Source organism: Lissotriton vulgaris, chromosome 9, assembly GCF_964263255.1.
Source record: "Lissotriton vulgaris chromosome 9, aLisVul1.2, whole genome shotgun sequence".
NCBI classification, from domain to species: Eukaryota; Metazoa; Chordata; class Amphibia; order Caudata; family Salamandridae; genus Lissotriton; species Lissotriton vulgaris.
Window position 1 is genome coordinate 1,223,411,523 of NC_141697.1, and position 12,013 is coordinate 1,223,423,535.

General features: G+C 43.1%; 1 protein-coding gene across 4 annotated transcripts in view; it reads right to left on the minus strand.

The window, feature by feature from the left end:
• Nucleotides 1-12,013, minus strand: part of LOC147693097 (sodium- and chloride-dependent creatine transporter 1-like) — a 364,792-nt gene that overhangs the window by 233,755 nt on the left and 119,024 nt on the right. The gene's annotated exons all lie outside the window — the stretch shown is intronic.

Sequence of the window (12,013 nt, forward strand, 5' to 3'; positions counted from 1 at the left end):
TTGCAGGTGCAAGGTTAACCAAAGATAGTAGAGAAGGGCCCATTGTGTATGAGAGTTAGGATGGTAGTTCCAGACCTGGAGGAGTGGCTATGGAATTTTAGGGAAGCAACTTCAAGAGGAGACGACTGTGGGACCCAAGGCCGTTTTTCAACGAACAAGGATGAAGACATCATAATGAAGCCACTTTGAAAACTAATACTTTGAGAGGGGCGTCCCTTGGGGCTGATCATCCGAATTGTGGGTTTCGTATTAGGGACAGCACCCCGGGAGGAGAGCAGAGCAGAAGCGCACGAGGGCGAAGAAAGATGCTGGGTAGGCAGAGAGCTACTATGCTAGATGAGCTTAATAGACTAAGTCCGAACTAAGTGAGTGAACTTCTTTGGAATACACCACGGCTGACACCTTTGTTAGGAGAGAACCTGGTTGTAGGGATGTCATTTAGTATAGTGTAGGGTCAGATTTATCTGGATGTATTTCTTTTTTCCTTCCATGCCTACCAAGACCCAAATCATAGCAATTCTTGCAAGCCTGGTGGTCTTGGAAATTATACTGGTGTTGTTTCTTAGTCGATTGAGACTTTTCCGTAGGATTATGTTTGTATTAGTACCCGTATATTTACTGAATCTCTTACTGAGGTGTTTATATACACAATTGCTTTTGGCATTATAATAAATTTTCAAACTTGACCTTTTGTCAGTGGTTCTTTGGGGAAGGAGATGGAGATGGTTCGAATTGACTTGTTGAAAAAGATTACCTTCTACACTCTATGACAGGTAAAAAGGTCTAATCGACCTGTGACGGGATTCTAGAGTTCTGATTCTAAATCTAGATTGAAATTTCCCGCCTTTCCACTGGAAGACCCAAGAGTATCAAAGGGCTTTACAAACTTAGTCAAGGCAATGTTAGAAAACATTTTTTACAAAATTACTTGTTGAAAGTCAAATCAGAGTAATTCTTAGACAGGAACAAACCTATCGTAGATAATTGGAGGAAGAGAGTCCAGTTGGGTGCTAGGTGTTAGTATCTGCAGGGTTGAGGTGCAGATTGAGGAGAAGATATTTTAATTGTTCTTTCAAGCTCATGGAGGAGGGGTTCATCCGGATATGAACTGGGAGGGAGTTCCAGATTTTGGGGGCATTGTCCGAGAAAAATATAACATTCCTTTACAATACTTAGTTTAGCTATCGGGTACCCTTTACAGTATTGCATCCCATTTTTAGAATGTTTGAATCTTACTATCAAGATTAAAAACATGCAGCTTTAACCCCTTGGGCGCGGCCGGGATGCTGTGCCTGTGCGGCCGTTTTAATGAGTGGGCGGGTTTATGACTGCCCTCAGCCGTCATCAGCACACGCCCACCGTGATGCATGACGGACGGGGGCCATCATCAGCATGGAAGGGGTTAAATGAGGGGAGACACCTTGTCACATTTCTTTCCCCAATGTCAAGGAAATAAAAACTGTGTGGAAACTACGGTGCTGTTGCAACTGTTCATTCTGGAGAATAAACACACAAGCCGCAGTCTGGGCCTCCTGCTCCCACAACCCGCTCCACCACCGCTGCAAGACTGCATCAGTTCCGGCCCATCACACCCACACCTGAGCAGCTAAGGTCCGTCCCACCAGCAGGAGGCAGCACAGAGCAACAAAAACAAACTGAGATATCTCCAGGTGTGAAGGACATCTGCAGAGAAGCTAAAGACATTGTTCTGGCTTTTTAGACAACATGTGAATTCTTTTTACTTTCAATATTGCAAGCATGGCCTAAAATAATCATAGTATGGAAAGATGTTTTTAAAAAAAAAATCTAAATATGAACATCAGGTTTGGTTCAAAGTGTCTCTAATGGTATGGAATGTCTGACATAATATCGACAGACAGAATATCGAACTACAAAAATATCGGAACAAAAATATCGACATCAAAAATATCGGAATCCTATCTTCATAAAGGTAAGTACAAAAATATCGAGAAAAAAAATATCGTAGTACAAAAATATCGGAATTAAAAATATCGTTTTTTAAAATGTATTAATAATAATGTAAAAATAATTTTAATACATATAATTTTACAAATATGAAATTAAAATATTAAAACAAAATTAAAACTAATACATATACATTTAAAATAAATAAAACACTTAATAATTGAATGTAATTTTATTTTTTTTAATGTTATTTAATTGATTTAATGTAATATTTTTTTGTTTTTACCCTGTACGCCTGTACCCCAAAAACCCAAAACTGACCCTGAACCCTAAAAATATCCCTGTACCCCAAAAACTGACCCTGAACCCTAAAAAATACCCCTTTACCCAAAAACTGAAAACTGACCCTGAACCCTAAAAATACCCCTTTACCCATGAACTGAAAACTGACCCTTATCCCTAAAAATACCCCTTTACCCAAAAACTGAAAACTGACCCTGAACCCTAAAAATACCCCTTTACCCAAAAACTGAAAACTGACCCTGAACCCTAAAAATACCCCTTTACCCAAGAACTGAAAACTGACCCTGAACCCTAAACATACCCCTTTACCCAAAAACTGAAAACTGACCCTGAACCCTAAAAATACCCCTTTACCCAAAAACTGAAAACTGACCCAGAACCCTAAAAATACCCCTTTACCCAAGAACTGAAAATTGACCCTGAACCCTAAAAATACCCCTTTACCCAAAAACTGAAAACTGACCCTGAACCCTAAAAATACTCCTTTACCCAAAATTAATTAATATTATTTAATTACCAATTAATTATTAATTAACAATAACAATAAAGTAAATATATTAGCACATTAGCTGTAATTAATTTAATAATTAATATTATTTTTCCCAATTCATTAATTAAGAACAAAAAATTATATATAAAAAAATTACTATAATTAATGTAATTAACTAATATTAATTAATTACCAAATAATTAATAATTAAAAATATGGAAGGGGGGGGGGTGCGCGCATGTGTTTGTGTTCGTTGACCCCCCTATCCAATCCTCATAGCATGGGTCAACCCCGGCAGAAGCAAACGCTGTTTGTGAAGACCGGTGCATAGGAGGACCGGTGCGGGTAATGTCTTTATGTACTTTCGAGTGAGTGCATCAAAAAACTAAAAGTGCCGTTATATTCGCCTTGGTGCTCTTTATAACCCACCGTACTATCAAAGCACGCGTGCTGTTCGAATGGTAAATACACACTTCTTTACGGTCAGTGGCCGGCACTCATAATAATGGGCATATGATGTTGTTTTTTGTGTGAAATAGACCAACAGATGCTGGGTCAAATCAAAGTAGGTCAGAGCTACAACATACGGGTAAAGGTCTCACACACGTTAGTTGAGACTAGCAAAGTGGAGAATAGAGATTAAAGGGGGGGGGAATTAATCCTCAATTAATATGCAGTGGAGTAGTTGAAGTTTAAGGAGGGAGAACGCTAAAATAATAATAGGAGACCACCCGCCTATGATAGGAGAGATATGGGGCACTTTGCAGGTGGTAGTGAGAGAATTCGAGGAGGCCGTCAAGGGACGTGGGGGCGCCAAAAGTGATGGTCGAGCCGGGCGCCACCAGCGCCAAAGCCGGCCCTGCTCCAAGATATAAAACATTGCAGTAGTCGAGCCTCAACACGATCAAGGCTTGAACTACTGTCTTTATTGAGCACTCTGGCAAGAAGCACAATGTTTTCCTCAACATTTTGAGAAGTCCAAAGCATTTTCTTACAACTGCAGTGATTTGGTAGTCAAGACAGTTTTTCTTCCAATCAAATTCCGAGAGTGGAGAAGTGTGGCTCACTGGGTAGAGAAGGCAGACCTGGAAGCAGAGGTCAGCCCGGGACCAGGGTTCAATTACCGGCTCGGCGGGGGTCTGGAGTCCTAAAATGTCCATGGACTCGACAATTCTCGCTCCGGTGCCTACTCGATTCTCAGGTTCACACTCTGCGACTCTGGGCAATAGCTTGCTTAATCTCCACAACGGCCCCTCGCAGCGGGATGCCTGGCTTTCACCTTGTGGATACCCTGCCGGGGTCATCTCACAGGGGAATACCAGGACGGGTTCCCTAAGCAAGCGCTTAGAAACCTCTTGGTGATTTGCGCTATATAAATTCCTGTACATTTACATTTACATTCTTGACCTTGGATTTGGGATCAGGTACTGACCCAATTCCAAAACAAACAAGATGATGGACGGAATGTTGCACAATGGCAAAACATTCACCCCAGTCACAGATCTGGGTTTAATCCATCGTTATTTTGCTCACCAAGCCACCCCAGTTCAGACATGGCCATATGCAAATCAGTCTTGACCCTGTGACTCATGGGAACAGTCCAGCCCGAACTGCCAAGCCATGTCTTTCCTGGACCGGAATAAAGCATCCTAGGACCCAATTCCAAACCCAGACCAACCCAGATGTGGTCCCAGAGGCCCAGCATGCCCTGAGAGCCCACGAGCGGGTGCGCTCAGAGATGTATGTATGTATGTATGTGAGCTTATATAGCGCATAGCTACCCACAAAGGGTTTCCCGGCGCTTGCTTAGATGCACTGCCCATACCATCAGCTGAACCATGAAGGCATACAGTTGGCCCTTGGGGGCTCTGACGCCTCGGATGCCTCAAACCTGCCATCAAGGGACCCCTCGAACTGTTCCTTCCAGAAGGCCCCCACAACACCATCCTTCCACCCTCAAAGACCCTCAGCTGGCCGCCAGAGCTATCTCAAGACTCAACTAGCTGCCCTTCAGAGCTCCTCATCTTGTCTTCAAACACTCCACATTTCATCTTTAGGCTCCGGTTCACCCGGCCCTTTCACACCCTCAGTGATTTGGGGCTCATCAGAACACTAAAGTCCTAGTCTTGAAATGGGGTGGGGGGCAGATGGCTCCCCCCTGCTCCCCTCTAGCTACTCCCTTGGTCCTGGCCCATGCAGACCTTGCATGAGTGACGTGGGTGGATGGCTTTGCCCTTCTATTTATAGAGAGGTGACACCCCCCCTCCCCTTAAGCTCATACTGGCAATTCTGAGCCCTGACATTTCACGTCACAGCGCAGATTTAACCCTGTGTGCTCCGGTTGGACTATTTAAAGACTATTCAACACCCTGTAAGTGGCAGCAAAGTATACTCCGAGTCAGTTCTCATTAAAGGCCTACTTCAGCAGATCCGTGCTCACCTTGTGCTCCTCTGCAGCTCCAGTCAGCCTATGTAATGAGGCTGTGCGGTGAAAAACCCTTTGAACGAGGCATCACAAGGGGCCTTTCACCCCTCTGGCAGCCAGGCTTTGTGCCCGAGACTGGCACCGCAGGGGGCAGCCCACGCTACTCTGCAGAGGGTACTCCCCACCAGTTACCCCTTTACATTTTCCAAAAGGACAAAGTAGGACGGGGAATCCATGAGCTAATAAGCGCTACGTAAGCACATCGGCAGGTGAGGAGGTGTATGTATTAAAGCCCCTCTCTCTACCTTGGACTTCATATGCGGAATTTTTGGACACAGACCTAGAAATCTGGGGTTCCAGATTGAACCGTTCAAGAATATACGGCAGTTGGGAAACAGCGATTATTCAAGTCCATTTAAGAAGGGGGTCCAGTAATAGACCATTCTTCGAGTCTGCAAAAGAAGTACAAGAATACGTGCAAATATCAACTCTCTTTCATTCAGGGTACAACAATAAAATATACCACAAAGAAAAGTAAACCTAATGACTGTCTTGATAAAGATGGAATAATCCGATACCCATCGAAACACGTCGACGCATTTCTGTACATTATCCCGAGGAGAAGTTGGACCTGTAGATACAAAATAGAATAAATATATCCAGGCTAAGCTTGCTAAAATTATTCCTAGGGAACTGTCGGGCTAAAAGACAAAGTATTCGGTCTATCATTGTTCTACTCCCTAATTTTTTAGGGTTCTCCGTGGTAAAAGTGTTTTAAGAGGTGATGTTATGTCCTGACTTGATGAATTTTATTGTTTTTAATTATGTTGAACTGATGCATTGTGTTTTATTATATAAATTGTGTTTTCATAATATTCACATGTACTAAAGAAATTAATTTTAACACTTTTTGCAGTGTATGTTATAGTGGGATCATTGTTTGAGTGTTTCAGGAATTTTGAGTGATTTTTTTTAAAGTTTATCTATGTGCTGTATATGAATTAAGAAATCCACTATTGATCGGCTGTTCTTGCTGATTGAGTGAATCAAGGGACAATTTGTTTTTGGAGGGAGAGGCGTGCCTTGGCCCAAGCGAAAAGATTTAACATTTAGGAGATGAGGTTCTTTTATAATAGGACGTTTACTAAATATAAACCTAATATGTGGAATCGTCTAACCTGGCACTCACTCCAAGGATCCAAAGCTGCGACCTCCTGGTCACCTACTGATGTCAGCAGTAAGAGCTTAACCCACTGAGATGTTCAAATGGCATACATGGTTTCAGTGCGAAGCTCTGACACATACAATATTCAAGATAAAATCCTGCAAGGTGACGCGTATAAACCTGCCCTCAGTGCACCCTGTGAGGACACACAGACTATCAGATTGTGGACTGGACCCGAGGCCAGTTCTTGCTACAGGCAGTAGAGTAGGGTTGTGACGTCACGTCCGGTGCCGTAATTGCATTCGTGAATGAGTCCACTTACTCATCGGGACTTGGGTCTTGAGAGTCGGTATTTATGAACTCACCGACAATGTATAGAAAGGTGTTCTCCTACTAACAACAAGAAACACTACGATAGGGGAGGACCTCGGGGAAATTTACAGACCTAGCTCTGGATACAATCCCCAAAGAACCTGACAACAACAAAAGGTACCAGAGGGTCTAAGGCCAAACACAGCTCAAAGGTATACGCTAGCTACCTAATCCACCACAGTCCCCTGATAACCCAGGGTTCAGAAACGATTCAGGCACAGAAGACTCTCAAGGGATGAGGAAAATACCCATCAGTCACCATACGGATCCGCCCTTCATCATTTGGGATTTTATCCAGACCACCCGTCTGAGGAAATCAGTGCCACAATCAAAGGATGACCTGGTGGTAAGGAGGTCCCTTCCGTGGTTCTTGATTACAGTGTGGTCTACCACTCGTTGTTAATGAGTGGAAAAAGACATGGGACTGGGGTGTGCAGTGCAAGTAAATGTGAGTGAGAAAGAAACCAAGACAAAAGGGTGTGTTAAAATTGGTCAAAAGAGCACGGAACGATATTTATTCTATGTATGCTCTCAATACCAAGGTTAAAAATATATGTGACCTTAGGCAGTCAAATTATGTAGACTGTCTGAGGTGGGATCGGTCAACATGTTTCAGCAAACATGGACTATTGCGTCCTTGCTTTCATCAGGACCAGGACTACAATGTTAGAGCTACTGCACAACGTGAATAAATAATAAAGTGAAAGAGTGACAAAAGGAGAGATAAAACAAGTGCAAAAAGTCACCTGTATAGTCCAAATGCCATTACAGTTAGTGCCGATCACTGTGGATAAAAGGGGAAGTGAGTGTCAGGTTAGACTATCTGTATCCTATGGGCTATAGAACAAGTCCATCATTTATGGATCAATAATGATATCACACTAAAGATGTTGATATAAACACTCTTATTGTTAGAGAATCAGTTGCCATCCATTCGGAAATATATATTATCATCCAAACGCCATGCAGTTCTTACCTTAATCTGTAAGGTAGACTAGCCTCACCCCACCTGGCAGCGGCTCAGGGGAAAATGAAGCACCGCTCTAAAAAACATGTGAAACACATGTCAGGCATAGTATGCACATCAATATACAAACAACCCTCTACTGTTAGTAACCGGAAAATAGTAAGGCTCGCACACATATCTAATGCTGCCGTTCCCAAATCCGACGGAGAAATGCCTCAGTCGTGTGAGGTGGACTGGTCTGAGAACGGGGCATTGACGCGAGTAATCGGGTAGGGAGCAGCTCGCCTTACCTCTCCCTCGGTACTCCGGAGCCGGCTTCCTGGCCGACTGGGGAGGTACCTGAGAGCGAGCGCGGAGCTGTATTTCACACGCGCTGCCATTGGTGGATGGATCACGTGGTATCCACGGACGCGTGTTGTTATTGGTTTCGCTTGCGTCTGAATTAAAACAAGCATGCCCATTGGCTATACCGGTGTAAACCAGCGATGTCATTGGTAGATTGTCGGCCACCCTGGTCGAGATTCACTTGTATATGTTAGTTGTCAAGGAAACCAAGGGGGGGAGTGTAAATAAATACAGTCTTTGAGCATATACGCGAGGTAAAAAGGGGGAATAGTTTTTAGGGAACGCACTCATTTCATTTGCAGATTGCAAGTGAAACCAACAACACGCGTCCGTGGATACCACGTGATCCATCCACCAATGGCAGCGCGTGTGAAATACAGCTCCGCGCTCGCTCTCAGGTACCTCCCCAGTCGGCCAGGACGCCGGCCCCGGAGTACCGACGGAGAGGTAAGGCGAGCTGCTCCCTACCCGATTACTCGCGTCAATGCCCCGTTCTCAGACCAGTCCACCTCACACGACGGAGGCATTTCTCCGTCGGATTTGGGAACGGCAGCATTAGATATGTGTGCGAGCCTTACTATTTTCCGGTTACTAACAGTAGAGGGTTGTTTGTATATTGATGTGCATACTATGCCGGACATGTGTTTCACATGTTTTTTAGAGCGGTGCTTCATTTTCCCCTGAGCCGCTGCCAGGTGGGGTGAGGCTAGTCTACCTTACAGATTAAGGTAAGAACTGCATGGCGTTTGGATGATAATATATATTTCCGAATGGATGGCAACTGATTCTCTAACAATAAGAGTGTTTATATCAACATCTTTAGTGTGATATCATTATTGATCCATAAATGATGGACTTGTTCTATAGCCCATAGGATACAGATAGTCTAACCTGACACTCACTTCCCCTTTTATCCACAGTGATCGGCACTAACTGTAATGGCATTTGGACTATACAGGTGACTTTTTGCACTTGTTTTATCTCTCCTTTTGTCACTCTTTCACTTTATTATTTATTCACGTTGTGCAGTAGCTCTAACATTGTAGTCCTGGTCCTGATGAAAGCAAGGACGCAATAGTCCATGTTTGCTGAAACATGTTGACCGATCCCACCTCAGACAGTCTACATAATTTGACTGCCTAAGGTCACATATATTTTTAACCTTGGTATTGAGAGCATACATAGAATAAATATCGTTCCGTGCTCTTTTGACCAATTTTAACACACCCTTTTGTCTTGGTTTCTTTCTCACTCACATTTACTTGCACTGCACACCCCAGTCCCATGTCTTTTTCCACTCATTAACAACGAGTGGTAGACCACACTGTAATCAAGAACCACGGAAGGGACCTCCTTACCACCAGGTCATCCTTTGATTGTGGCACTGATTTCCTCAGACGGGTGGTCTGGATAAAATCCCAAATGATGAAGGGCGGATCCGTATGGTGACTGATGGGTATTTTCCTCATCCCTTGAGAGTCTTCTGTGCCTGAATCATTTCTGAACCCTGGGTTATCAGGGGACTGTGGTGGATTAGGTAGCTAGCGTATACCTTTGAGCTGTGTTTGGCCTTAGACCCTCTGGTACCTTTTGTTGTTCTCCTACTAACAACTGAAGTTCTTAAGGAAGGGATAAAAATCAATCAAAAAAAAAAAATCTTAGGCAACTATTCAATTCTGGAAGAGAGAGAAAGCACATTCAAACAGGGGAGAGAATAGCATAGGTTTTTATGAAAATGTTTATAATTTAGAGTTCATTTATTCGAAATATATTTTTCTTAAATATTTATATAAATAAATACATCAATGAATTTGTAAAAACAATACATATGATCCACATCGCTCCTACTGCTCACATTTACACATGCGTACAGACGCTTCATGCACTCAAGGAACAATACACAGAGATAGAGGACTATAATTTGATGTGCTTCTGCAATAGGTTCTCACAAATAGAACACTTATTTTTAACACAGCAGCTCCCCTGGGAAAATTGTGGCTGGAAGCAATAATCTATTTTTGACTCATTTTGTCAATTAGCCAGAAATAGAGTATTGAATGCAGCCACAATTTTCACAGTAAAGCTGCTGTGTTTAAAAGAAGTGTTCTATTTGTGAGAACCTATTGCAGAAGCACATCAAAGTTCACCACTCTATCTCTGTCTATTGTTCAGTGGATGCATGAACTTGCCGATAATGCAGGCCCGTTGCAGTACTGTCGGGGTTAGGAACAGTGGTTACTCTTGAAGGTAAAAGGAGGGAAAGGGGGCTATGGGGTAGTAGTTAACATGATCACCATCTGAAGGATTTTTAAAGGAAGGCATCCTTTTGCCTCATACAAAGCAGTAACCAAGGAGACCCCCAACGTTTCTGGGGGTCTGCAATAAGAAACAAACATTTGCAATGCAATAGGTCGCGCATTTACGAGAGTTTGAGCTACTGGCATTGTAAATGACAAAGCCTTTTATTTATGTTTTGGTTTTAAAAACATAAATAAAAGGCATTATCATTTACAATGCCAATAGCTTGAATGCGCGTAAATGTGAAATCTATTATATTGCAAAACATTTTTTCCCTCTTCACTGGGGGAGTGGAAATAGCAGTGGTGCGTGTTTGCCATGCCCCCCAGTGCTGCGCGTTGTGTCCCCTCACCCCCTTGCTCGGACCTAACGAAAGCGCCCTGCACTCTTAATTAAACTAATAAATACACGTGTCTGCTATAGTTAAAGTGGAGGCGCTATAATTTAAATAAATAAATTACGAAAGCGGCCAGTTATTAAAGTAAATAAATAGGCACATCCACCATCGTTAAAGTGGACGCGCTATAATTTAAATATATACATTAGTAAAACCAGGGGGCCTGCTGAGATGTCGTGGGTGGAATAGGGAAGATCATTAAAGAAAAAAGTGCTTACCGACTTATGAAGGAAACTGTGTAACGCCACAAGTAAAAGATCCAGTCCTCATGGGAGATAAACGTCGACAAGGCAGTAACAAGGAGGGACTAACAAGCCTCATAATCGGAAACAAGCATTTACCAAAGACAATGACACCAGCCAAAGAAAAATTTGGGAGGAGAGTGGGCAGGCTCCCACAGCATACTCTACTACAGCATGCCGCGCAGAGCGAGCAGCGAATATGCGCTGCCGCTAGGCTCACCTAGTCGCACATACAAACTACGGGCAATACTGGTGGAACAACTGCTTATAGTAGTTGAAGTACAAGTACCATTATACATAGTACTATTACCACTACCACTACTAGTAGTTATACCAAGTGGCATATACATACATTTTACGAGTAGCAATGGTACAACCACTATTTATAGAAGTGAAAGTACAAATACTGTTGCTTGTGCAACTAGTACCACTGGTTCTACTAGTGGTTATATCAAGAGGGGCATACATCAATTATACAAGTAACAATGGTACAACCACTCTTTATAGTAGGGAAAGTACAAGTACAGTTAGCTGTACTAGTAGGATCGCTACAATTACTGGTTAGGTCAGTAGTAGAAGTATGGTTGATAGTAGTAAATGTAGTAAAATAGTGACCGTCAAAATACTTGCTTTAATAGCAGGAAGATCAACAACAGTTGTTAGACTAGGGGCAGTACTACAAGTAGAGTCAGAACAGGGACATTTATTTTCCGCAAAAAATCTGGCATGGATGTGGCCTTCCAGCACCTACAATGAACTACTCAAGAGGGTTTGCAAAGGCGAGGGTGCAATGAACATTATGGCCACCACCTTCAGTAAACTCACCAACACCTGCACTCAAACCTGTGTAGAAAGGCGCAAACTCGCACTTTCTCTCTAGAACAGGGCAAGACATGCAATGGTGTACTTGAACCACAGTAAGTGAAACGGCGAACCCTGGAAGACAGAAAATACTAGCCCAGGAGCTCCCACTCAATGCAGACAGAACCCAATGCAGGCTCCGAAGATAAGTGTTCCTGACCGGGTGCTAACTCGCGGTCACCTCTGTTCTCAACCTCACGTGAGAAGACCAGGAGTCTCCCC